This window comes from Centroberyx gerrardi, chromosome 7 (assembly GCF_048128805.1).
Source record: "Centroberyx gerrardi isolate f3 chromosome 7, fCenGer3.hap1.cur.20231027, whole genome shotgun sequence".
In the NCBI taxonomy this organism is placed as follows: domain Eukaryota; kingdom Metazoa; phylum Chordata; class Actinopteri; order Beryciformes; family Berycidae; genus Centroberyx; species Centroberyx gerrardi.
In genome coordinates this window covers 24,166,127-24,189,653 of record NC_136003.1, presented here as the reverse complement: position 1 = coordinate 24,189,653, position 23,527 = coordinate 24,166,127, and the positions used below count along the sequence as shown (strand labels likewise).

General features: G+C 43.3%; 2 protein-coding genes across 3 annotated transcripts in view; one reads left to right on the top strand and one right to left on the bottom strand.

The window, feature by feature from the left end:
* nkiras2 (NFKB inhibitor interacting Ras-like 2) overlaps window positions 1–23,527 on the top strand; it is a 415,504-nt gene that overhangs the window by 302,037 nt on the left and 89,940 nt on the right. The window lies entirely within an intron of this gene.
* The window catches only part of stat5a (signal transducer and activator of transcription 5a), a 58,770-nt gene that overhangs the window by 17,979 nt on the left and 17,264 nt on the right, over window positions 1–23,527 (bottom strand). Inside the window, exon 2 of one of the 2 annotated variants that reach the window (XM_078284421.1) lies at window positions 2,919–2,982. The exons of the other annotated variant lie outside the window; for it this stretch is intronic. The gene's annotated coding sequence lies outside the window, so the exon portion shown is untranslated. The remainder of the gene's footprint in view (window positions 1–2,918; window positions 2,983–23,527) is intronic. 2 annotated transcript variants of the gene reach the window in all.

Sequence of the window (23,527 nt, the reverse complement as noted above, 5' to 3'; positions counted from 1 at the left end):
GAGAGAGAAAGGGAAGTTGGACATGGGACATTTAGGAGAGACACAGCAAAAGCCAGAGCATGAGAGAGAGAGAGAGAGGAAAAGAGAAAGAGATCATTCAAACTTGAAGAATGGAAAATGCCGGGGTTGTGGTCGGTTAAGTATATTGTGCGTATAATGTAAATACAAAAACTGCAATTCGCATAACGCTGAAGCCTTCACTTTCAATTTCATTTTAGAGTAAAAGATCTCCACTTTGTGAATTGATTCATTTCAAAAGTGAACTGAACCCAACTCCCGTAAATACCAACTCGCAGACAGAGAATGTAGGTTTTACGAAACCAAACAAAGGCAGATGTTTCTGGTTTCTCTGCGCTGCGGCAGCCCCAAGCCACAGTGGTCGAGCTGGTCGTGTGTGTGTAAGAAAACAGTTTGTCTGTGCTGAACACGCTGAGGGCCCAAACAGGCTTCTGTGTTGAGCCAACAGCTCCACGTTGAGTGACACTGTGCCTTGGTTTGACATGACCCTGTGTCGGGTCACTGCTACTTGTTTCCAGTCAATACACCCACTCACCCTTCTCAAAAGTGGCACAGTCACTGTCAGTAAAAGACTGATATGAGTGTGTGAGGGAAGTTTGCGGTGTTGTGTGTGTGTGTGTGTGTGTGTGCTTGTGTGTTTGCGTGTGCATGCGTGTAGATGCTTGTTTGTGGCTTACATGGTTGTGCTTTATATGTGTGTGCGTCCTTGTACTGTATGCATGTACAGTTGTGTGTGGAGCTATGCAACGAATGGACACACACAGAATATAGATATCCTGCACACTGCTTTTTTAACACACACGTAAAAGTGAAAGGAAAGTTTATCTCATCCTGGGTGTCTGTCACTCTGTCTCTAGCTCATTTCCTTAATCACACCTCTAGTTTACAATATCCACAGGCCATTTCCCATTCAAGTCTCCTTTATTTTGCATATTTTGAACCATTATTTCCTGTTTAGATCATGGGGTCATAAAAACATGAGTGAGTACATGGTTTGCTAAGCAGTATCAGCTGAGATATAGATATACGTATATATTTGTCAGTCATTTTCAACTGAACTGCTGTGCGCATAGATTGAAATGCTCCTTGTCATGGGTATTATATGAAAAACAGGAAGCCGTTTCCCTGCAGAAAAAGGAACAGCTCAATTGACAATGAAGAGTTTATTTGATGGAGTTTGAAACTGAATGGGATCCCACGGCCAGCAGCAATGACCCTCAGTCACACATCTGAGGACTCAACCTACGCAATGAGCCACAATCGAAGTAGGTCTGAGGAAGCAGGATAAAGATTGAGATGAATGAAAGACTCAAAAACGCCTCAAAGATCTTATAGTGTGTATTGAGTGAGTCCAATACCATCCTCTATGTGATCTATCACCATCTAAACCACGCCGCCACAAGCACTAACAACTTTATCCACAGTGTGTGTGAGCCATGGAGGGATAAAGACGTGCTAATCCATGCATCTGAACATACGGGAGGGCGACAATTCAAAACCCCAGCATCACAAACATTTCTTCCCACCCGATCACCAGGAACGTATGTGTGTGTGTGTGTGTGTGTGTGTGTGTGTGTGTGTGTTTATGTATGCATGTTCACGTATGTGTGCACGTGTGTCCAGGTGCGGTGAGCTCAGAGGGATAAGTCCACTCCTGGTGACACTTGGCATATGCTAATGCTCCCACACTCGTATCGCTCTGAATGTGTCCTGAACTTCAACCTTTGACCTTCCGTCTTTCTCTTATCCGCCGAAGACTTCACACATAAGGCAGCCACGGCCATGCTGCTGCAGGAGTTAGTTGTTAGTGAGTAGTTGTTTGAGCGGCTCGCATCTCTATGAAATATGGAACAGTGAAAAAGCTCTGATCCAGAAATCAGACAGATGGCTTTAGTGTGCACTGTGCTGAAATGGCACACTCCACCCTTGACAGTTACTTTCAAGGGAGTTGTAATTGTCACGCAATAAGAGACTGTGTCTGGACTGATGACAAGCAAAAACGCAAACAAATAGCAGCAGGATCAATGGCCTTGCCAAATGATGTGAGTTAGCCAGGTAAAACCATATCACATATACAATAATGTAATTATTTTGTAATTATTCTTTTTTTAAAGTTTGCATAATAAGTGCACGGCTCCATAGCTCTAAAATGATCATGTGTGCATCATAGTAAACTGCTCATATTTTATTGTCATATTTTGTGAAGTATCTAAGCAGGGCTCATACCTGACAGTGAGTCGAAATGAATCTAGAGATAATATCAGCATCTGTCAAAAGACAGTGTCGGGCTTTTCAAACGGCTGAGTTCAAGTCTTTTTCTGTGAGGACATCAGTAGCAAACATCAGCATCAGCTGATTGGAGGAGGACCCGAACAGGAAAAGCAAGAAGCCTTTCCTACCAATGTCTTCCTGTAACGCCCCATTGTGGGTACAGGACTGCCTGTCTGTACCACCCTGCACCACACACACACACACACACACACACACACACATACACACATACACACACACACACACACAGGTACACTGAGCATGCCGGGAGCTGAAGCTGAAGACGGTGTTTGTTGTGCCTGTCAAAAGACAGCGGGGCCGGCCGGTGTCTGCTCCTCTGCCTGTCTCTTTAAAGGCCGTGTTGTGGCTCCAGGCGCCTCTTGCCCACCATTAGCGCCTCCATTCTCACCTCCAACAGGAGAATGAGATGCTTCCCTGGGGATGTCTCGCCCCGGCTTACAATAACATCCAAATGCCATGGCACGAAACGCACATACACCGAGGTAACTGCTAGGTCTCCTTCTCTGTCACTTTCCTCCCTTGACAACACACTCTCAACACTATCGAGTATCTCCCAACCCACTACCACTCCCACCCCCACTGCAGATAAAAAAAAAAATCCACCTTACCTCTCGTCTTCAGCTCTGAGTTACCATGTAACAGCAGGAAACTCTAAAGAGGAGCACCACAAACCTGAGACAGAGAGAGAGAGAGAGAGAGAGAGAGAGAGAGAGAGAGAGAAAGAGAGAGCAAAAGGAGGAAGTGAGTCAACCTTGGGTGCTTCTGAGGAAGCCGTCTTTTTTCACAGGGACCAGAGCATTGACAAAAACTATGATGCTGCTGAGACGTTGACGGCAAAAAGGGAAAGTCCGGCCTGCAGCAGAATTCTCATGTTATTCCAGCGGTCTTGGATAACAGAGCTCAACATTTGCCACTGACCTCTGGGCCAGTCGATCAGCCTTTTAAAGTCCTAAACGGACAAAACACAAAATCTCACAGAATTTTCTTGCAGTGATATAATGGTGCGTTGACGATAAATATTCTGTGAATTCGCCTGGCTACTGTGGTCGACCAAGTGCGACATTTCTTGTAATACACTATGAAAGTGATGACATCATTCTCAAAAACAGACCGTGCATTTGGTGACATTCGGTTAAATTAGACTGCCAACACCATTGACGGTTATTGCAAGATTTAATTACTGATACAAACATTTATGTTTCAAAATATCAAACTCTTGCTACCATAGAATGTGAAAGCATTAACTTGAGCCACATGTTGAGGCAGTTTATCGTCTTTATTAGCTTAGGCTCGCATGGATGCCACTGAAACCAGCGCTGGATCTCACTATCTCCAAATTGGTTCGTTGCTATGGTCGTTACTATGTGATGACACTTCACAAACATTCCTTCGAATGAATTTGTGTTTGTCTAGTCATGTTTAGCTAATATATCACTGGGCCAGTGGTTACAATAGTGATCCAGTGGCCTTTTGGAGGTTAACTAACACCAAGGCAGAGTGCAAGACAGACAAGGTTCTGCCATCAAGAGACAAATCCTGAAGCTGCTCCGATGTGAAAGAAGTGAGTGGGCGAATGACAGCACCCAGGGAACTGTTGGGGAGATATGAGCAGAAATGAAGCTCTTCTGAATGCACACGCCTCAGCAGACATTCTCCAAACAGACTCCTTTCTTTCTAACTTTCAAAAAGGGCATTCAGAGTATAAAATATTGATTGACCCATCTATGGAATCACAGGAATGGCAGATTCAAAACTCTCTGATTTGATTTTCTTTCTCCTTTCTAATATTTTTCTAAACCCTAACCTCCATGACATAGTAACGCAGAGGGTGCAGCAGTGTGCAGCCGTGTACACATCCACCTTATATTCAAGAACAAATATTCCATTTGCTACGCTAACTCCCCTGTTGCACATGCACGCTCCTTTTCAGGGGAGAGAAAGCATTGGGAGTGTTGAGGAGGGTCATGGCCGCCGCTATGGGCTTTGAACTACAGCTTGCCAGAAAGTCATGGCTATCATCTTGAAGCACACGGAGCCAGAGAGGACTGAGGAGGCTTTGAGAGGTCGGGCTGCCCATGATTGATTTGAGACAGCTTCGATTCCTGGCTGGACCCAGTCGAGGCAGAACATCAGGAGCCCACATGCTGGCAGCAGCCTCCAGACAAATATGTGAGTATCTTTATTTCACCGTCTGGATCTCTCTCTCTCCTGGCTCTCTCCTTAATTTCTCTGTCGCCCGATTTGTTTGAATTATTTAACTCTCTCATTACCTGCAAAGTTCTCAAGCCCCTTTTAGCCCAAAGTTAGCCTGATTTTCAGACTGAACGGCCATTTCGGTACCAGCCGAAATGGCCGACTGACGCTCTGACCTTACTTCAGCCGACACTGATGCTGTGCAGCCAGTTAGCGGGTTAGCCAGCGTATTTACCAACTTCACCAAGAATGTCAGTTGATTTTGACAAAAATATTGTCTTTGCATAGACAATATGTTGGTTAAGGGGGTGATTTCAACAAATCTATTCTGACAAAACAGCAATGAAAAACTGTTGCATGAACAGATCAAACTTAGTTTCTCCGAGTGAGAACAAGCCGTTGACTAGAGCAACAGACTCTCTGAATCGTTCGACAAAATCTGAAAAGTGGGCGGGACGCGATTCAGGAGTCTGGAACCAGTCTAACCCGAAGTCCCTATAGACAAACAAATCTAAAATCCTTGTCTAGGGCGTCCTGGTGGCTCAGTGGTCTAAGGTGCATAACGTGTGAAAGTGATGTTCGAGTGGGTTTGAACATCACTTTCGACATCACTTTACGTTCGAGTCTGACCCAGAAAGTTTATTACTACCCAGAACATTTATTACATGTCATCCCCATCTCTCTCCCCGTCTTTCTCTACTTTGATCTGTCCAATAAAGGCAAAAATGCCCCCAAAATAATCTTTAAAAACCTTGTCTGGAATTTGTCATGGTGTTGTGCGTGGTGTCTGGCTGCATCAAGGAAAGCAGAGAGGTCATGTGACCACTGAGCGCAGCCTACGGCCTGCAGGCCCCGCTCTGCCCACACTGATCCACCTAGCGGAGCCCTCCTCATCCCGGCTCTCCTCTCAAACCAAAACACTGGCCTGCCTGACAGTCTTATGACTCCAATTTAACAGAACAAATAGCAGAATTAGGACAAACTAGAAATAACCGCCTCACGGTTGTATGCCTCCGCCAACAAGTCAAGTTCCAGTTTACATCCATGTCTGTCCAGACTCATAAAATATATGTAGTGAAGACTTTGAAGGAATTTAATAAAAGGTATTAAGTGTATTTTTTGGCGAAATGGAAGTTATCACTATATTGACATGTATGATTCCAGTGAATAATTTCCAGTGATAAACATGCTGTCTTCACTTAGAGACTATTTTTACAGAGGAGTACAGAGGACTGATAGAGAGCTTCGTCACATGATGCAACAGCAATCGCCTGAAGCTCAATATCAGCAAAACCAATGAGTTTGTGGTGGACTACCAGAGGAACAGGAGGCCCCCTGTCCTGGTTGTCATCCAGGGAGAGGAAGTGAAGAGGGTGGACTCATACAAGTATCTTGGAGTCCAAATCAATAAAAAACTGGACTGGACTCACAACACTGAAGCCCTCTTCAGGAAGGGACAGAGCAGACTGTTCTTCCTGAGGAGACTCAGATCCTTCAGTGTGTGCGACAGGCTCCTGCAGATCTTCTATCAGTCTGTAGTAGCCAGTGCTCTGTTCTTCGCGGTGGTGGTGGCATCAAGGCTTGGAGGTCAGCAGTCTCAACAAGCTGTTAGTCTATCAATCAGTCTTTTCAACAGGTTTTTTTTTTGTAGTCATGTACCTGAACATGTTAAAAGACATACATGTGTGTTCAATTTGGCTGCTGATCACTGAGACATATTTACAAGTTGAGATCAAGCAGCTGAGAACCATGCAAAAAATAACAAAAAACGGATGGAGGGTTGAACTATAGAAAGACAGACTGTTTGTGCTCAATAAATATGTTACAGTCTAATTTTTCCAAAGAAACGAAATAAAAGCTGTCAACACAGTAATCCCAACACAACTCTCTTTTTCTAAACAATTAGGCTACAGCATAAATAGTTGTCCAGTAAAATTTATTGAACATATATAATTAATGTGATTATTAGGTCAACTTAAAGGATTTTGGTGTCTGCAAAAGTAAGTGACAGCACTTCCACCGTTTTTGTAGAATGACCCAAGATCGTTTTCTCATCTACAGTGGTAAGCAAAACCTTATGATGTCACAGGGAAGTTGACCTTTGAACTTTTGGATATAAAATGTCATCACTTAATAATAATTTTATCCTATTAGACATTTGTGTGAAATTTTGTCATAATTAGCGTATGAATTCTTGAGTTATGGCCAAAAACGTCTTTTGTGAGGTCACAGTGACCTTGACCTTTGACCTTTGACCACCAAATTCTAATCAGGTCATCCTTGAGTCCAAGTGGACGTTTGTGCCAGATATAATGAAATTCCCTCCAGGCGTTCCTGAGATATCGCGTTCATGAGAATGGGACGGACGTGAGGTCACAGTGACCTTGACCTTTGACCTTTGACCACCAAAATCTAATCAGCTCATCCTTGAGTCCAAGTGGCCAAGTGCCAAATTTGAAGAAATTCCCTCAAGGTGTTCCTGAGATATCGCGTTCACAAGAATGGGACGGACGGACGTACGGACAACCCGAACACATAATGCCTGCGGCCGCGGCTGCCTCCGGCGCAGAGGCATAAAAATCTACTAAATGGTAATGAGCCCTGGGAAGCCACATCCTGAAATCCATCCGTGACCACTGATGGAAGACTCGTGTGTTAATGCCACAGACAGAGAGTTACACTCAGCCATGAAATTGAACAGCTATGAACTGACCCTGGGCCGTGTCAGAGCTTCAGTCATATAGCGCTGTATAGCCTAAAGACAGGCAGTAAGTAAGGCTGCCCCGATCGATCGGCCACCGATCGTTATCGGCCGATATTCGTTCTAAATAGTTTGATCGGTGGTCTCTATAAAGGCCGATCAGAAGCGCCGATCAGATGACGCAAAACACGTGAGACAATTTCTCTACGCGCCGCTAAAATGGCTTCACCGGGCTGGCAGTTCTACCAGGTGTCTGAAAAAGACAATAAATTTGCAAAAATGTTAGGGAGAGACGAGTTGGGAAGAGATCCAAACAGAAGTAGTCTCTTTGTGCGGTCTCTCTCTCTCTCTCTCTCTCTCTGTGTGTGTGTGTGTGTGTCGCGCTCTCTCTCGCTCACTCTCTCTCTCTCGCTCTGTCTCGCTCGCTCACTCTCTCTCTCACCAGACCCGTCTGTTCGCCTCCCATTGCACACACGGGCGTGAGGGATATTTTTTTTTTCATTCCAAGAAGACGACCGGCTGAATTCCCAAAAAGAAGAACTAAGGGTTATTAACGTTATTTGGAATACAGCTCTGAATGTTTGCTCCCTCAATCCAGATTAATATTGAAAAATATTTTGTTATGTTGCAGTTTTTATAGTCTCTAAAGTTGAGTAAATTGATAAAGGCCCTGTGTTTTCCGTCTATTGGAATTGATTTTTGTTGCCTCAGAAGGCCTATATATAATTTATTGTTCTAACTTGGTATGTTGTGCACATTTAGCTTTTATTCTAATTTTTATTTTATAAAATTGTATTTATTTTATTCCACAGGAAAGCTATAAGATCTAAGCTGCTCCCAATAACCAAGCGTAGGCTGCTATGGTTTAAGTTGTGTCTCTAAGAGAGAGAGAGTGGAATATGTTGCACATGTTGCCTGCCAATAAACAGTTGTCAATTCATGATACTTTCTCATCTCTGAATTTTAATACTTAATATATAATGTTATTAAGAATAGTTAAATAAATAAATAATGCTATACGATGAATAGAAGGCTTCAAATAGACCCCGTGATCGGTGATCGGTGATCGGTATCGGCCGATACTGCTTCCAGCGATCGGTGATCAGCCCCAAAAATCACCATTAGCAGTAAGTCAGTCATGAGTGCATGAGGAGTCATACTCACTGGAGAGGTTAACTAAAGCAATTATCACAGCTGTTTATTGGAGTTCAATATGACCCTCATAATAGTGTTCACTAATGTGTCTCTCTGCTCTTCTTCACATAACAGGAAACTGGGCTGTATACAGTAAAGCGGCGTCAGCTCAGTTTTCTGGAAATAGATTCTACTGGACAGGAAAAGCCTCCTGACTAGATAGCATCTATTTGTTTCAGCTGGACATCTCACACGTCTTCACATTGCCTCAGAAGACAGTGGCATGTTCTGTATGTACGAGCGCGCACGCACACAGACACACACATGCACATTCATGCACGCTTGCACACACATACAAAACAATCCTCTGGTCGGCCTTGGGGAATGACTTTTTACCTTGGCTAACCCTTCAAAGACCATCAGTTGTCATTCTCTTTTATCTTTATTGCCATTCTTTTCCAAAGTGGGAGAAAGACCTTGGCTCCGTCTCCAAAGCCATTCTCACACTCGCACATACTTTTTTGTTGTCCGATTTGAATTTATTGCAATCTGCAATGCCAACAGATTTTTCCTGTCTCTTTCCCTCGCTCTCACACACACTATAAGCGCTGTGGCTAAACCAATTCAACACCATGGTAACACCGGCCACACGTTTGACTCTACTGATGAACTGCCAGCTGAACATACCAAGCAACACACAGTTTGACACAAAGCGTTTAAGCAAATCAGCTTTCTACCTCAGTTCCTTCCCGCAACACTGGTCCAAATGCAAGAAACAACTGCGCTGGTTTTCATTTTCATCTACAGTGCAGAACCTAGGCATATTTATGAGCGGAGAATGGCCAAACAAGAAAAAGGAGAATGGGTTCCAGCCAGCATTATGCAACTGCTAAAAACAAAAAATCCCCTATCCTATCCCAGCTGTACTGGCCTCTCCAGCAGCCCAGAGAGGCTTTGAAGGAGGCTGAAATATTCTGTCACAAAGATGAGTACTGTGAGAACACGGAAACTGAGTTTCATTTTCACTCTTTCAGAGTTGTTGGGTTTTTGTAATATCCCTGTGTGTAAGAACCAGCCCCAGTAAAAAGGAGGAAGACAACCTTTCTTTCGACTTAAAGGTGCCGGCTGATGTTTTTGACTCTTCTCTCCATTTGTGCTATTCAAAGCTCAGAGAAATTCAGTTCACTCTGAATTAAGAACCCAAGACAGACGCTTGGATTAGAGAATACAATTTCCTGTGCGAGGGGCCAAGCAGCTAAAACACAGCCTGTTACTTTATCCAGCGAATGGAGAAGCTTGGTTGTTTGCTCCAAGATGTTTGTCCAGTCAACCCCAACACAAAGCACATCTGATGTTTATCTTGTTGTGTACGGGGAGGCGATCTGATGAGCGAATATCTGTTGATTAAGATGGGGAACCAAACGGAGCAAATCACACTCAGTCTCACTAGGGTTGACTTAAAAGGGAATATTTTGCAAGTAGAGGGGCTCAAGGCATTTTTCGCCTTAAAGATCAGTTTGCCTGCAGTGTGCGGCTCCTATATCTGACAGGTTCCTCTAAACTGCAGAACCTGTGCCATAAATCAATGGGAGTCATATAGGCAGACTTTAATGTCCTGTCATATACACCAATTCCTGCAGCCAGTGTAACGGAAAACAAGAAAGACAGCTTCAAAGCTACTGTATGACTCAGTCAAGTCTCAAAGGAACGGGAGAAAAGTCCCGCAGAGCAAGAGCGAGCATTAGGACAAGTCAACAAGGGGAAACATCAATTTTTAGCCAAGCCCACGCTGGCTTGTACTATAAAAAAAAAAAAAAAGACGCAGCAGTCAGTAGGCTATGAGAAAGGCTCAGCAAGACGAGGAAAGGGTTTGAGTGTGTGTGTGTGTGTGTGTGTGTGTGTGTGTGTGTGTGTGTGTGTGTGTGCTTGTGTTACAAGACAAAAAAAGCTGGGGAGCATCCTCTTCTGCGGAGTTTAGCTGACTGACATGTTCCGATGATGTTTCTATAGTTGACTCGCGATCCTGTGTGCATTATATTACAACCGCAGCTGTCCGGGCAACGGACACAACACTACACTCCCTCTCTCCCTCTGGTCCCAACCCTGCATCACTGTAACAGTCATACGGTGCTATCACAGCCATCTTCAAGCAGGCAGAGTGAGATCTACAGTATTTAAAGCCCAGCTGGGAGCTTTTCTCTCTCCCCAGTGTCTCTCTCTCCTCCTGTGCAGCAGGAGGACAGAGTGTGTGTTCATCTAGCCGGCTCCGACGCAAACAAAATGAAATTAAACTCATGTCACCCACTCTTTCCTCTGAGGAAAAACTGCCATTCATCAGCGTAAGCACTTCCTGTTAGGAAACTATGGCAACTGAAATGCCACCCACCATTTAAGACAATCTTGCTGCTCGTCTTAACACCAAAGCCCTGACAATGCCGGCACCTGAACTTCACACACAAGAAGACCTGCTCAAACAATGAGGAAACATGCCATACGATGCTGGAACTATTCCTGCATGTTGTTCTTGTTCTTTTTAAAAGTGAATGCCACCAGGAATTTCTCCCACTATCAAAATTTGTTGTTGCCTCTTTGACTCTTTGACTCAAAGAGCTGCCTATACAGAGATAGCGTCACTATCGAGAAGGAGGGTGCTGTTATGATTGGAGCGATTTTCTTGGGTTTGCTAGCATTTGCTTTCTGTCAACCGGTGCAAATGTCACATCTGATTCAATTTGTAAAAGTTTATGTAGACTGTGAACTTGAAAATGAATGGCACTGAACATAGATACAACATACACGACCTGCTCGGCTTTCAGAACAAGGCCAAGCTGGCTCACGACTTGTGTCCACTGCTTGGTCCAAACGATGGGCATCAATATTAGCATTCCCCAATTTGTTGTACATCAGGTAAATTCGGGCTGCTTTACCAACTTAATGACACTGCCTACCCTTGTTTGAACAAAATATCTGGCAGCCAATAAAACTTCAGGCTCAAAGGTTCGGTGCTTTCCCTTCAGCTCAGTCTCAGGTTTCTTGACTGTCACCTTGCAGCTACAGCTGGTTGGAGGGTCTAGTTTGCTCGAGTTGTTGTTCAGATATGAGACAGTTAGACTTGCCTGCAAAGCAATGAGAAAACTGGAGAAAGAGAACAAACAGTTGACTCAGGATGCTGGGTCCAGAGGACAGCTAGACAGTAGCAGAGAGAACCCCATAGGATCACGTGACTTCATTGGTTGTCTGGGTAAACGAAGGAGGCCTAAAATAGCCAGCTGGCTCTACCGTCCGCCCTCCCCAGCCCCCCTGCAGCTAGCCATACCTCCACACTCTTGTGCCACCCCTCCGTCTCTCCCTGGGCTCAGCTCCAGCCGCTGCTCTGGGCTCCATGGCAGAGGCTATGCATTATCGCACCCTCCCTCTGCCAGGGTTTATAAATACACATCTGAGAGTAAAACAGCTGAGTGTAAAATTAAGCCCGTAACCTCCTTCCGGTGCTTCGTCCAGCCCACATGGGTTCTACTTGCACAGCAACGGTGGGCCGTTCTGGGATGGGGGGGGACACTAATGCATAATTCATACTAATTTATATATCATTTATTTCTGTGAAGACATTTTAAATATTTCTATAAAATCTAATTAAAAATTACAATTTGGAGCCAATAATGATGAGATGAGTTGAGATGAGATGAGATGAGATGAGAGATGAGATGAGATGAGATGAGATTAGATGAGATGAGATGAGTTGAGAGATGAAATGAGATGAGATTAGATGAGATGAGAGATGAGATGAGATGAGAGATGAGATGAGATGAGATTAGATGAGATGAGTTGAGAGATGAAATGAGATGAGATTAGATGAGATGAGAGATGAGATGAGATGAGAGATGAAATGAGATGAGATTAGATGAGATGAGAGATGAGATGAGATGAGAGTTGAGATGAGATGAGATGAGATTAGATGAGATGAGATGAGTTGAGAGATGAGATGAGATGAGTTGAGAGATGAGATGAGATGAGTTGAGAGATGAGATGAGATGAGATGAGATGAGGTGAGATGAGATGAGATGAGATGAGGTGAGTTGAGATGAGATGAGATGAGGTGAGTTGAGATGAGATGAGATGAGATGAGAGATGAGATGAGTTGAGAGATGAGATGAGATGAGATGAGTTGAGAGATGAGATGAGTTGAGAGATGAGATGAGATGAGTTGAGAGATGAGATGAGATGAGATGAGATGAGTTGAGAGATGAGATGAGATGAGATGAGATGAGTTGAGAGATGAGATGAGTTGAGAGATGAGATGAGATGAGATGAGATGAGTTGAGTTGAGAGATGAGATGAGATGAGATGAGATTAGATGAGATTAGATGAGATGAGTTGAGATGAGATGAGTTGAGATGAGATGAGATGAGATGAGATGACACTTTAATGAGGGAAATTGCATCGTTGCAGCGGCAGAATTCAAGTAGGTGAGATTTTGCTGGATTTTGCTGGATTGCTTTACGGCACAAAACAGGAACAGGGTGCTGTTCTTCCAACACAAACAGAGCTAAAGCTCTTAGAGTTTCTGGCAATAGCAGATGGTGGCATGAGTGAAAAGCTGATGGAGAATCACTTTTTTTTAAATAATGGGTGGCATCCTTCTTGTTGCTCTTTAAAACAAACGCACTTGGACAGGGAGTGGGGACAGATAGCAACATCCTCTTTGCAACAGGGTTTATGGGAGATGTGTTCTTAATTTTGAGCAACTAATAATATCACTGGTAATGAGATAGCTGCTATTTGTCTACCACTCATCATTTGTTTATGGTAATTATACCAAGGTATCACAATTCATTTGAGTAATGTATTGATGTTTAAAAATGCTGCACATAGATAGCACCTTTAACATCAAAACAAGTACTTCATCTGCAGTCAGATAATATTTCACTAGCCTGCAAAAGGACAATGTTTATGAATAGTTTAAGTAGCATGAATGTTTCTGAAAGGTTGGGGGGGGCAGGGAGTACCGGGCCAAGGGGCAGGGAAGGAACATGGCTTTTGGCAATAACAAAACCTTGAACAGGTGTAGGGGTGTAGGGGTGCAGAGCAGCGGCCGGGACAAGTCACGGTGTCACATGGAGACCTCATTACATCACCACCACTGATCTGGTCAAGTGCTGTCCTGCCTGCAAACACTAGACACTGACCAAAGTACACCTTGTCAACTCATCAACTCAGCAGATAGTGGCACACACACACACACACACACACACACACACACACACAGCAAGATGACCAAATGTGTTTCACTGGGGTCCCTCTGCTATAGCTACAGTGCCATTAACACTTGAGCCTGGACAATGCAGAGTTAATTTTGATAGCGTATAGTAGTTAGGTAACCCACAAATTGTATTAAAGTTAGCTGTGCTAAATTATGAATGAGTCTCCATTGATTACAGTTTGTGAATGCAAACTTTTTCCACAAGTTGAATGTTGACACAGAGCTGAAGAATAGTCACGTGTCTTTTTCCAGGAAGATACAATCGATAATTATGTTTGGGACATGCCAAGTATTTATATAGTCATTCAGAGGAGAAAAAAGAAAAGCCTGTTCTTTCAAAATAGATTTGAACACAGCCATTTCACCCACTGAGTCATATTCTTTATAAATCTCTTAGAAAGAATTATGTCCAGATTGACTATGGATTGAAATTAGTCTTAGCTCCTTGGATATTAACATTTGCACTATTAGTTATGAAAAATGAAGCTGGAGCACAAACCCTCTTTCACCGAGACTCTTTTTCAAGATTTATGGACTAGATTTCCAGCAGATTATAATTATATTCAAGATCAGTCGCTGGTGCCAGTTCCATAAAATCTGCCTACACTTCACTCTGTCATTACCTGTCTGGGTTATACTGTACGTGTAGGTTAGAGCCTTCGTTGACCTTCACCTCCTCCACCTAATCTATCTAGTCATGGCTCTTCCTTTGAAGAAGAAATGGAATGTGTGTGGCTAAATGGAGAGGAAGATGTGACTGTGTGTGTTGTGAGCGATGCAAAGAATGTGTTCAACAGATAAAATTCTCACCACTCACTGAGTGAGGGTCAAAACGTTGTGGTCGTCAGGTCACACTGAATGTTGCAAATGGAAGAATGGAAAATGGGAAATCTGTTGTCCAAGAGGAGCACATGACAAGGGAGCGTGTCAGGAGATGGGAGGGGGGACAGAAGACGACAAGAGGGTCTTTGTGCTGTCCAACCTGCCCTGAGGTTGTGTTGCTATGCTCTCTAATCCACATCCTAGCGCGCTGTCAACATGAGGAAGATCACTCATTAGCTCAATAATGTGTCTGTGTGTGTGTGCGTGCAGGCGTCAACACATGACATGTCTATTGTCTCAGGGTCGAAGGTAGGAAAATGTTAATTGAATATGGCTGTAAGGCTCGATTAAGGCTAAAAAAAGGACCACCTTTGATGGGCAAATCACATTGTGAGCCAAACATCTCATGCCCCGCAGGCCTTTCCTGTCATCCACAATGTCAGCTCCTGTTCTTGTTTCTACCGTGCAACAGGCTCACCAAGGCCACGGCAGAATATGGCTGTCACCTTCACATCCTCACATCAGTGCCATGAGCTAATTTTTAATGTCGATGACGTGAAGGCCGCAAATACACCGTGCTGACAACCACCTATAATCTGCCAAAACGCGCACCGGTGAGGAGCAGTTTGAGGTAGTTTGTGTGTGTGTGTGTGTGTGGGGTGGGGGTGTGTGTGTGTGTGTGTCTGTGGTCAGATTGGTTATAGCTACTAAGCTAATGGAGGGATGGTGCTCCTGATTTGCTCCACTCTTAACAGGAGCTACATGACAAACATGTGACCCAGTTTAAGCTGGACTGGGTGCCTCACTAAAACACTTTAACACTGGTATTATATACTGAGATATTTCCAGAGCAGCTACAATGGACTTTGATAACAGAAAATAATACAGGGAGAAATCCATCGTAGAGGAGAAAGAGATACAAGTTTCTGCACCGACAGCAGCCTCAATAGACCAGAATTTAATGCAACCACAAGACTGTTGCGTTCTGAGTAAGGAGCGATTGGAAAAACTCTCGTTCCGTTATTGCCATCGCTCTCTCCACCTACATGTACAACCCACAGCTGAATGCAACAAGTTCACGCCCTTTTCTCTGGGGGTTGTCAGAAGGCATTTTGGGAAATGTAGGAACGCACTGAGGGAGAAGTAGATGAGGCAGGTTGAGAGAAAGTGGGTGCACCAAAAAAAGAAAAAAAGAATAAAGTCAATTACAACACAAAATAACATTGAACTACAAATTCAGGACACCGACCTGGGTATGTCAACACGGACCAAGTGCTCACACACTCACACACACACTCACACACTCACACACACACACACACACTTGTTGGAGGTAACCAAGGGGAATAAAGGCCATTGAGCATTGACAACATGCCAGTAGCAAGGATAAAATTAATCACAATAATATATCTGGAATATCTGCCTGCAGACACAACATACTTTGGTAGAGCCTATTGTGCCTGCTGTCTGGATACCAGACTGAGGCGGAATAAAATACAATGAACAAGGCCAGAGGGGAGAGAAGTGGATGGATACTTACAACTATCATGCTGTCAGTCTTTTCTGAGGATTACAATTATTTATTTTTTTACACTTTTCATGGTAAAAATTCTCTACTGATGCTTATTTTTCCAGTATCATCATTCAAAGGTTGTGTGATATTCTGTCAAATACTATTTAAAAGAATTGCGTCATTATAAAAACATACTATCTGTGTGTGAAAATATATGTCAGGTGTGTGAAATTATATGTCAGATTTCAATTGATCAATACTGAGTTAAAGTTTGTGTAAGCTTATTAACCACTGCCACAACATTTATTTTCCTTTTGTGCCCAGCAGTTAAAAAACTACTGATGTGCTGCATAGTGACTGAAATATATTTCATATAAAAACAAGTTCACTCTTAGTGACCGAGTGGAACTCAATTACCATTAAACACATGTTGCTTTTGCATATTAGACCGGATTCAACACCGTTACTTCCATTATTTGGCGTAACCCACATTATCAGGTTTTGAAAATGTTATGATTTTCCACCTGGAAGCACAAACCCATTGTGTCACATCCACCATCCCACTGTGTGTGTGTGTGTGTGTGTGTGTGTGTGGTAAGACGGCAGAACGGCCCCGCTGGCATTATGTGAAAACACCAACACTCCTGTAATAAAGAGCTGAAATTTTGCCTTATAGTCTGCTATCAGGCACAGTGGCTCAGGACATACACAGCACACACCCACACACACACACACACACACACACACACAGACGCACTTCAGACTGACAGATCCAAATGTAATTGTGTAAAGAGGCAAGAGTACACATGCCCCCAGGTAGCCAGTCACCCACAGTGCTGCAGCGGAGGGATGAGCACACTATTGTCTGTTGGCTGTGATGATGGGCCACTACATACAAAGGGAGGAGGCCGTCTCCGACACTGACAGGCATTATAGAGCCACTTTCACACAGATAAGCGTTGTTCAGAGCCATGGGGGGTGTGTACACGACACGTAACACTGTGGCAGACAGACATCTACTAAACATGTACTGTAGCTCCTACCAAACTAGCCGACGACTGCCTATTTCCTATTCCTTGTTCATGCTGACCGTGAACGCTGCCTGGTATCTTATTATGGGAGGCTACCCAAATGAAAAATGACTATAATATTCCTATAATATTCCTGTAAGGACCTACAGTGTGTCTGTGGCACTCAACAGAATATTTACAGTGATCTAAATGTGCTTTATGGTATTTTTTATCTCCTGTGGTATCACTATAATGTTCCTACAAAATTCCTTATAGTTTTCCTGTGGTATTTGTATAGTATCCTTCTAATTTATGATAGGATTTACTGTAGGATTACTGCTTTTCTTAAGAGTAATTATTATTGTGTACAAACAGATGCTGATAAATCTTTCCTCCGGTCTAATCAGTGGACAGACAACCATAAAGAGGGAGAAGACAAAAGATTACACATGAGAATATGATCACACAACAAACAGCAAGCGAGTGGCTATGTTGACACTGGTAGCAGTAAAAGAAAGGCACACACACACACACACACACACACACAGAGAGAGACACACACACGCTTACACTCACAATAAGGAGGTGTCTATTGACTACATGTGCTAGCAAAACTACAACATGTCATCACAACAACACTACTATTCCTATGAGAAAACAATGTTACCATTCCCAAGCTTTAGGACTTACATCTTATTATGATGTGGACCGAATCTAAAACCCTCAGAGGGGGCAGATCAGAAACTACAAGGCCGACAGTCGGACTGCGGGGTTAGCTGAAATCCTGGTTTTATTGATTTTCTTGTCTACTGCAATAACTGGCAGAGGAATAAGCAAGTCAGGCTCACTGTGGGCCACACACTGTTCAGTCCTCATAGCTTTAACAACAGAGAGACAAGAGGATGCAAAAGCTTCAGTAAACCCAAGTTCTGATGCTTATACTTCAATTTTTTCTTCTATGATTTAAAAACGTACCCCGCAATATCGCAGTAAACACCACCCATCTATTTTGTCACACAGTTAGTTAGTTTATCAGACACGATTATGGCAAAAATGATAATCCCCATTATTTTGCTAAATATTGTGCTCACGATTATTAATCTTGATTATGTAACTCAGTTTCAGGAATTAAAATTATTGAATTGCGCTTTTGCACTTTTTTCACTTTTTTCAGTGCAGAATTGCCCAAAGTAGTCCTTATTTACAAAATTCAAATACATAATTACCACTTTATCAACTTAAGGCAAACTTTGCACTAAATCTGTACTTGTCATCATCTGGTTTAAAGCCAAAGTATCTCCAAATGACAGACGATGATCCACTTTTAGGAACTAAAACAGCATTTTAAGGATTTTCCTTTCGAACGTCGGGCTGATCTAGTCTTTTCCACCTTGCTCGTTGCTATGTTTTTTCAAAGATGGTCTATGTACGGTTTCTCTGCCTGCTTCTCCATCTGAACTTTTGCTTTGGCCACACGGCTGCAAATTGCACATTCAGAGGTTGTGATTAGTCACATGTGATGGAAAGGCTTGATCTGGGACTTCAGAGGAATTGAAAATATAACAAACACTTCAATATTGCCTAATTACACAATTATTAATTGTGGAAAAATGAAATCTCAATATTTGATTAAGTGTGCAGCCCTGTACTGGAGTGACCCCTTCATCCCCTTCAAGGGGAATTTGAGTTTCTTCCCTCTGGCAGGAGGCTTAGCCTGCTGGAGGGCAACATGAAGTCTAACAGGGTGAGGAATTCTTTTATTTCCTGCCTCATTAACTTGTTAAACTCCGGGTTTTAGGATAGTCAAGAGGCAATTGCTAATGGCGTCTATTTCAGTGCTGTTGTGTGAGTGATGATGCTCTTAATTTATTAATCCTGTGTCACGTGCTATGACTTATGTACTTGTGTGTATTTATGTTTATGTTGTTTCCCCTCAGGGACGCTGTAGTTAATTCATTCATTCATGTTCTCTACCCGATTATTCCATTTCAGGGTCACAGCCGCCAATCCTAGCAAGCACTGGGTGAAAGGCAGGGAAACACCATCACAGAGCTAACACAGACAGACACACGCACTCACATTCGTACCTGTGGCCAATTTAGAGTATCTATTCCAACTGACCTGCACGTCTTTGGTCTGTGGGAGGAAACCGGAGCACCCAGAGGAAACCCACGGAAATATGGGGAGAACATGCAAACTCCATACAGAAAGGGCCAGGAATTGAATAAAGTTGAATTGAACAGAAGATACTAAGGGACGATCAGACAGACCTAAGATCACCCAGCTGTGTCAGTGATAGTGGAACCACTGCACCCCCCACCCTCCCACCCTCCCTCCTCCTCCTCCTCCTCCTCTTCCTCCTCCTCCTCCTTGATGAAGCACCAGACCTTAGCAATCTGTTACTCCTGTGTCACTGGCTGGAGCGTCGGCTGAGGAGAGCAGCCCGCAGGTTGACTGATGGAAGGGCAGTCGGCACAGAGCGGGATCAATCAGAGAGTGCTAATATACTGCAGGTGACAGCAGCCCCCCCCCCCCCCCAGCCTGAAAAATACCAATCGGCAGAGATCTGGCTAGTCATACACACACTCCACTGGCCTGACAACCAACACGGCCGACCGCGCGTGTCATTTGAAGCGATCGCTTTAGACTGACAAGCAAAAAGGTACACGGCTGGGATGTGACCGTACAATGCATGTAGCAGGTCGAGCGTGTTTGCCTCCTGGAGCACTTCATGCAGTCAACAGACAGAGATACTATATTTGCTGAGTCTTGATTTGGTAACACAGAAGCCTTAATTCACTGGTGATGACACATGTGGCGATGGCCTTTTGCAACCTTGCGAGAGCGGGCAGACTATTTAAAGGAGTTGGCCTGGTAGAGAGAGAGAGAGAGAGAGAGAGAGAGAGAGAGAGAGATCTTTCATTCTATTATGATCATCAATTTAAGTTCATGTCAGTTTCATGTGATGCTCTCAAGTCTGTTGAACTACAGTGACCCTCAAAATTTCCTTTTGTATGGCCAGTGTTGGGCAGTAACGGGTTACTAGTAACGCGTTACAGTAATAATATTACTTTCCCCAGTAACGAGTAGTGTAATTAATTACTAATAAAATTTCAGTAATAATATTACAGTTACTCCCCAAAAAAATAACTCGTTACAACCTTACTTTTGTTGATTCATTTTCATTTCATTTTGTTGATTCATTTCAGGTCGTTTTGCGACGATTACGAAAATGAATCAACAAAAGGTTTCTTTCAAGCAGCAAGCTAGCTTGAAAGATGGAGACGCTTACATTCAGCGGCTGGAAATATTCCCATTACTTCTCGGCTTCCGTAGGTGTGCTTTTCATCTAGCCTGTAACTTTTATGGATTCATAGGCTGCAGAAAAAAACTGCTAGTTTGAAGCCTTAGCTGCGCTTACCGGCGATTACCCTGACATTCACACAGAGCACATGCAAAGTCTGAATTTTGAGGAGAAAGGACGCAATTACCAATTTTGTGGGGTGTAACGGAAAAGTAATATAACGAGTAGTGTAATGAATTACTGTTGGCAGGGAGTAATAAGTAAAGTAATAGTATTACTTTTGAAAAGAGTAACGAGTAATGAGTAATAAATTACATTTTTGGAGTAACAAACCCAACACTGTGTATGGCAACAAAAGAAGGGCTTCATTACAAAATGCTGCGTATCAATTTTTAAATATAACTGCTACCTGCAATTCTTCAGGCAATATTTCATATATAAGGATGACTTATTACTGTTTTATAAGGTTGGCTAGAGTATAGTTCTATATGTAGTATACTATATATAGTAATTGTATTCCATTGTGAGTTGCACTTTTTCCAAATGTCAGGTATGTCACTGTGGAATGAAACTTCAAATGCACAGCATGTTCCATAGCTGGCTAAATGCAGCATGTGGAGTCACTGAATGCTTAAGAGGGAGTGAATGAATGCGGCTTGCTCTGTATTCTGCAGCATGGGGTCATATGATGACCTCATTGTGCTCAGCTGGCCCGCTAGCCTCTGAATACCCCCCACCCCTTCCCCCACTCCCACCCCACCCCTCCTCCCTCCCCCGCCACAAAACCTAACAGTGCTTGGCCAGCCAATGATGTGCTCTGTTCCCTTGGCTCACGCTCTCCAACCATCTGGACAGGCGCCTAGGAGCGAGCCAGGGTATCTGAGGTGAGAGGCGCTAGCAGCCTGTGTTGGCGCTATGTGAATTGTAAACTGTGCAATTTTTGAAATACTTTCAAGAGTCACATTGAGTGAAAGTAGCATGCTGAGATAACAAAAAAAGCCATTTAGAACCAGAAGGTGTTGGTAGAAGCACCCTGACACTCTCTGTTAACAAGAAACTGCATGATGGAATACACATGAAAGGTAATAAAATCCTGAAATCCTGAATGCATGCTGGTTTAATGGAATACACAAATACGCTCTTTGACCAACTTGCAACTTCTTTCACCTTTGTGCCCAGTAAGTATATGGCTTGTTGCAGTGCATGTACATTTTGCACACGGTGTATATTTAGCACACAGTATGCACTAGTTTTGCATCATGTCAAAGGTACCGCAATATATACTGAACACACAGAGGTGAAACTGCAAGCAATCTTAGTGTGTGTGTGTGTGTGTGTGTGTGTGTGTGTGTGTGTTCACCATAAAGGAACAGATGCGTACACCAGCAGCGGGGCTCGACCTAACTCTGACAATGTATTCTCACTCCCCTCTCCACTGCACTCCCCTGCCACACTGAACACCACACACTGCAAGGATCAATCTGCTGCAGTGGTTTAGGCATCAGTCCCTCTGTGCAGGCCTGTGCAGTTTCCCCCTTTAACTTTGCCACTCAGTCCTCAATCACTTTTCACACCCTCGAATCCTGTGTCAACTGAGGAAGAGGTCGTGAGCGTGTGAGTGAGTGAGAATGACAGAGTTAAGCAAAGCCTGAGGATGCAAAACTGTAAAACCAGAACAGAGAACATACTGTCTGCTTTGCCTTATTAGAAAAGCGGTTATTTCTGTATGTGTCTTATCTGTCTCTGCTCTGTCCCACCCAGCTTTGTCTTTCTCATTTAAATGCTGAATTTGGCCTATGATTTCTGCGTTTGTGCACGCACAGGGGAAGTAACAGTATAAAGTCTGCGTGTGCATATGCATATGTGTGTGTCTATGGGTGTGCATGCGTGAACCCATGCGTGGAGCGTGGTGGACTAGTGGGTGACATTATATAATCCATGCGGCCCAGAGGGAGTGTTAAATGCGGACGGGGCCTGAAGCTCCAGTCAGCGGCAGCAGGAATGCCAGCTTGTTGGAGCGGAGCCACTTTTGGCCCGGAGCCCCGCAGCCAGACTCCGCTCCACAAGCACCGAGCAGCCAGACAGACAGCAGGGACGACCAGCTACAGCCAGTTGTCACCGTCCAGTAGTCTGCTATTACGAGACCTCAATGGACGCGGGATACTGTTAGTCCACTTGTAAAAAGCAGACATCAGTTCTAAGCCAGCCCTATTATCTTCTACATCCAGCCATGGCCAACCACCAACCAGCAGCCACTGGCTAGTCCACGATGCAGTGTTGAATTTGGTTTGAGTTTTCATCTTCTAACTACAAATGTTCATCAGTTTTAGTCATTGTTTTAGCTGTTTCATCCAATACTTTGAAGCTGCTGGCTGCAGCTTACCACAGCGCCTTGCATTTTATTACAGGACATGAATTTCTGACTCACCACTGTGATTTATATCAAAAAGATGGCCAATCTTCTCCAACAACAACAAGAAGGGAGAATGCATTGCTCTCTACCCCTGTACATCTCTTGTTGCTTTCAAATCCAGTAATTTCATTTCAAAATTACTGGATAATTTTAAATAAATTCTGGTTTCTGGTACTGTGCATCTTATAAATGCAGCAGACTGCAAAGTACTTTGGCAGTAGAATTACCTGCCCCCTCAGTGAGTTTAAACCAATGATACCTCACATTTTCTATCATGTTTGCAGTTGTATTTTTATCATGTACATCATTTTTAACAGTTTTTGTATGTTCTGAGGTCTCTCAATGAGATAAACGGATTAAATAAAGAATAAATGGAAAAAAAACATTTAGCACCGCAGCGCTGCGGTCATCAAGAGGTTAAGTTAAATTCTAGTCACATTCATTTTGGTCAAACTTTAGTTGGGGCTTATGTCACTTCCAAGGAAAACCACATTTGCATATAATTTAAATGTTCAACACATTTGCTTCAGCACACATCTCTCCTGTCTTGTCACTGTTTTATCGACAGAATGATAAAAATCATTTTAGTTTAGATACCTTTGCTTAAATTCCATGCTCTGCCGTTTTTATCTCATACTCATCACGCAAAAAAAAAAGTGGGCTACTGACAAGCAGCTTTTGTTATTCATTTCTTTGTAATGAATGACAGTGTAAACAACCAGCAGAGAAGCTGTTCCAGCTGAATAACAAATCCTGGGATGACAATATGCTGCGACCAGAAGGCTTTCGGCTCATTGGGAAGAAAGAAAAAAACAATTTCTAAAATAATCACCCAACAAGAAGCTTAACCTACATACAGTATGAACT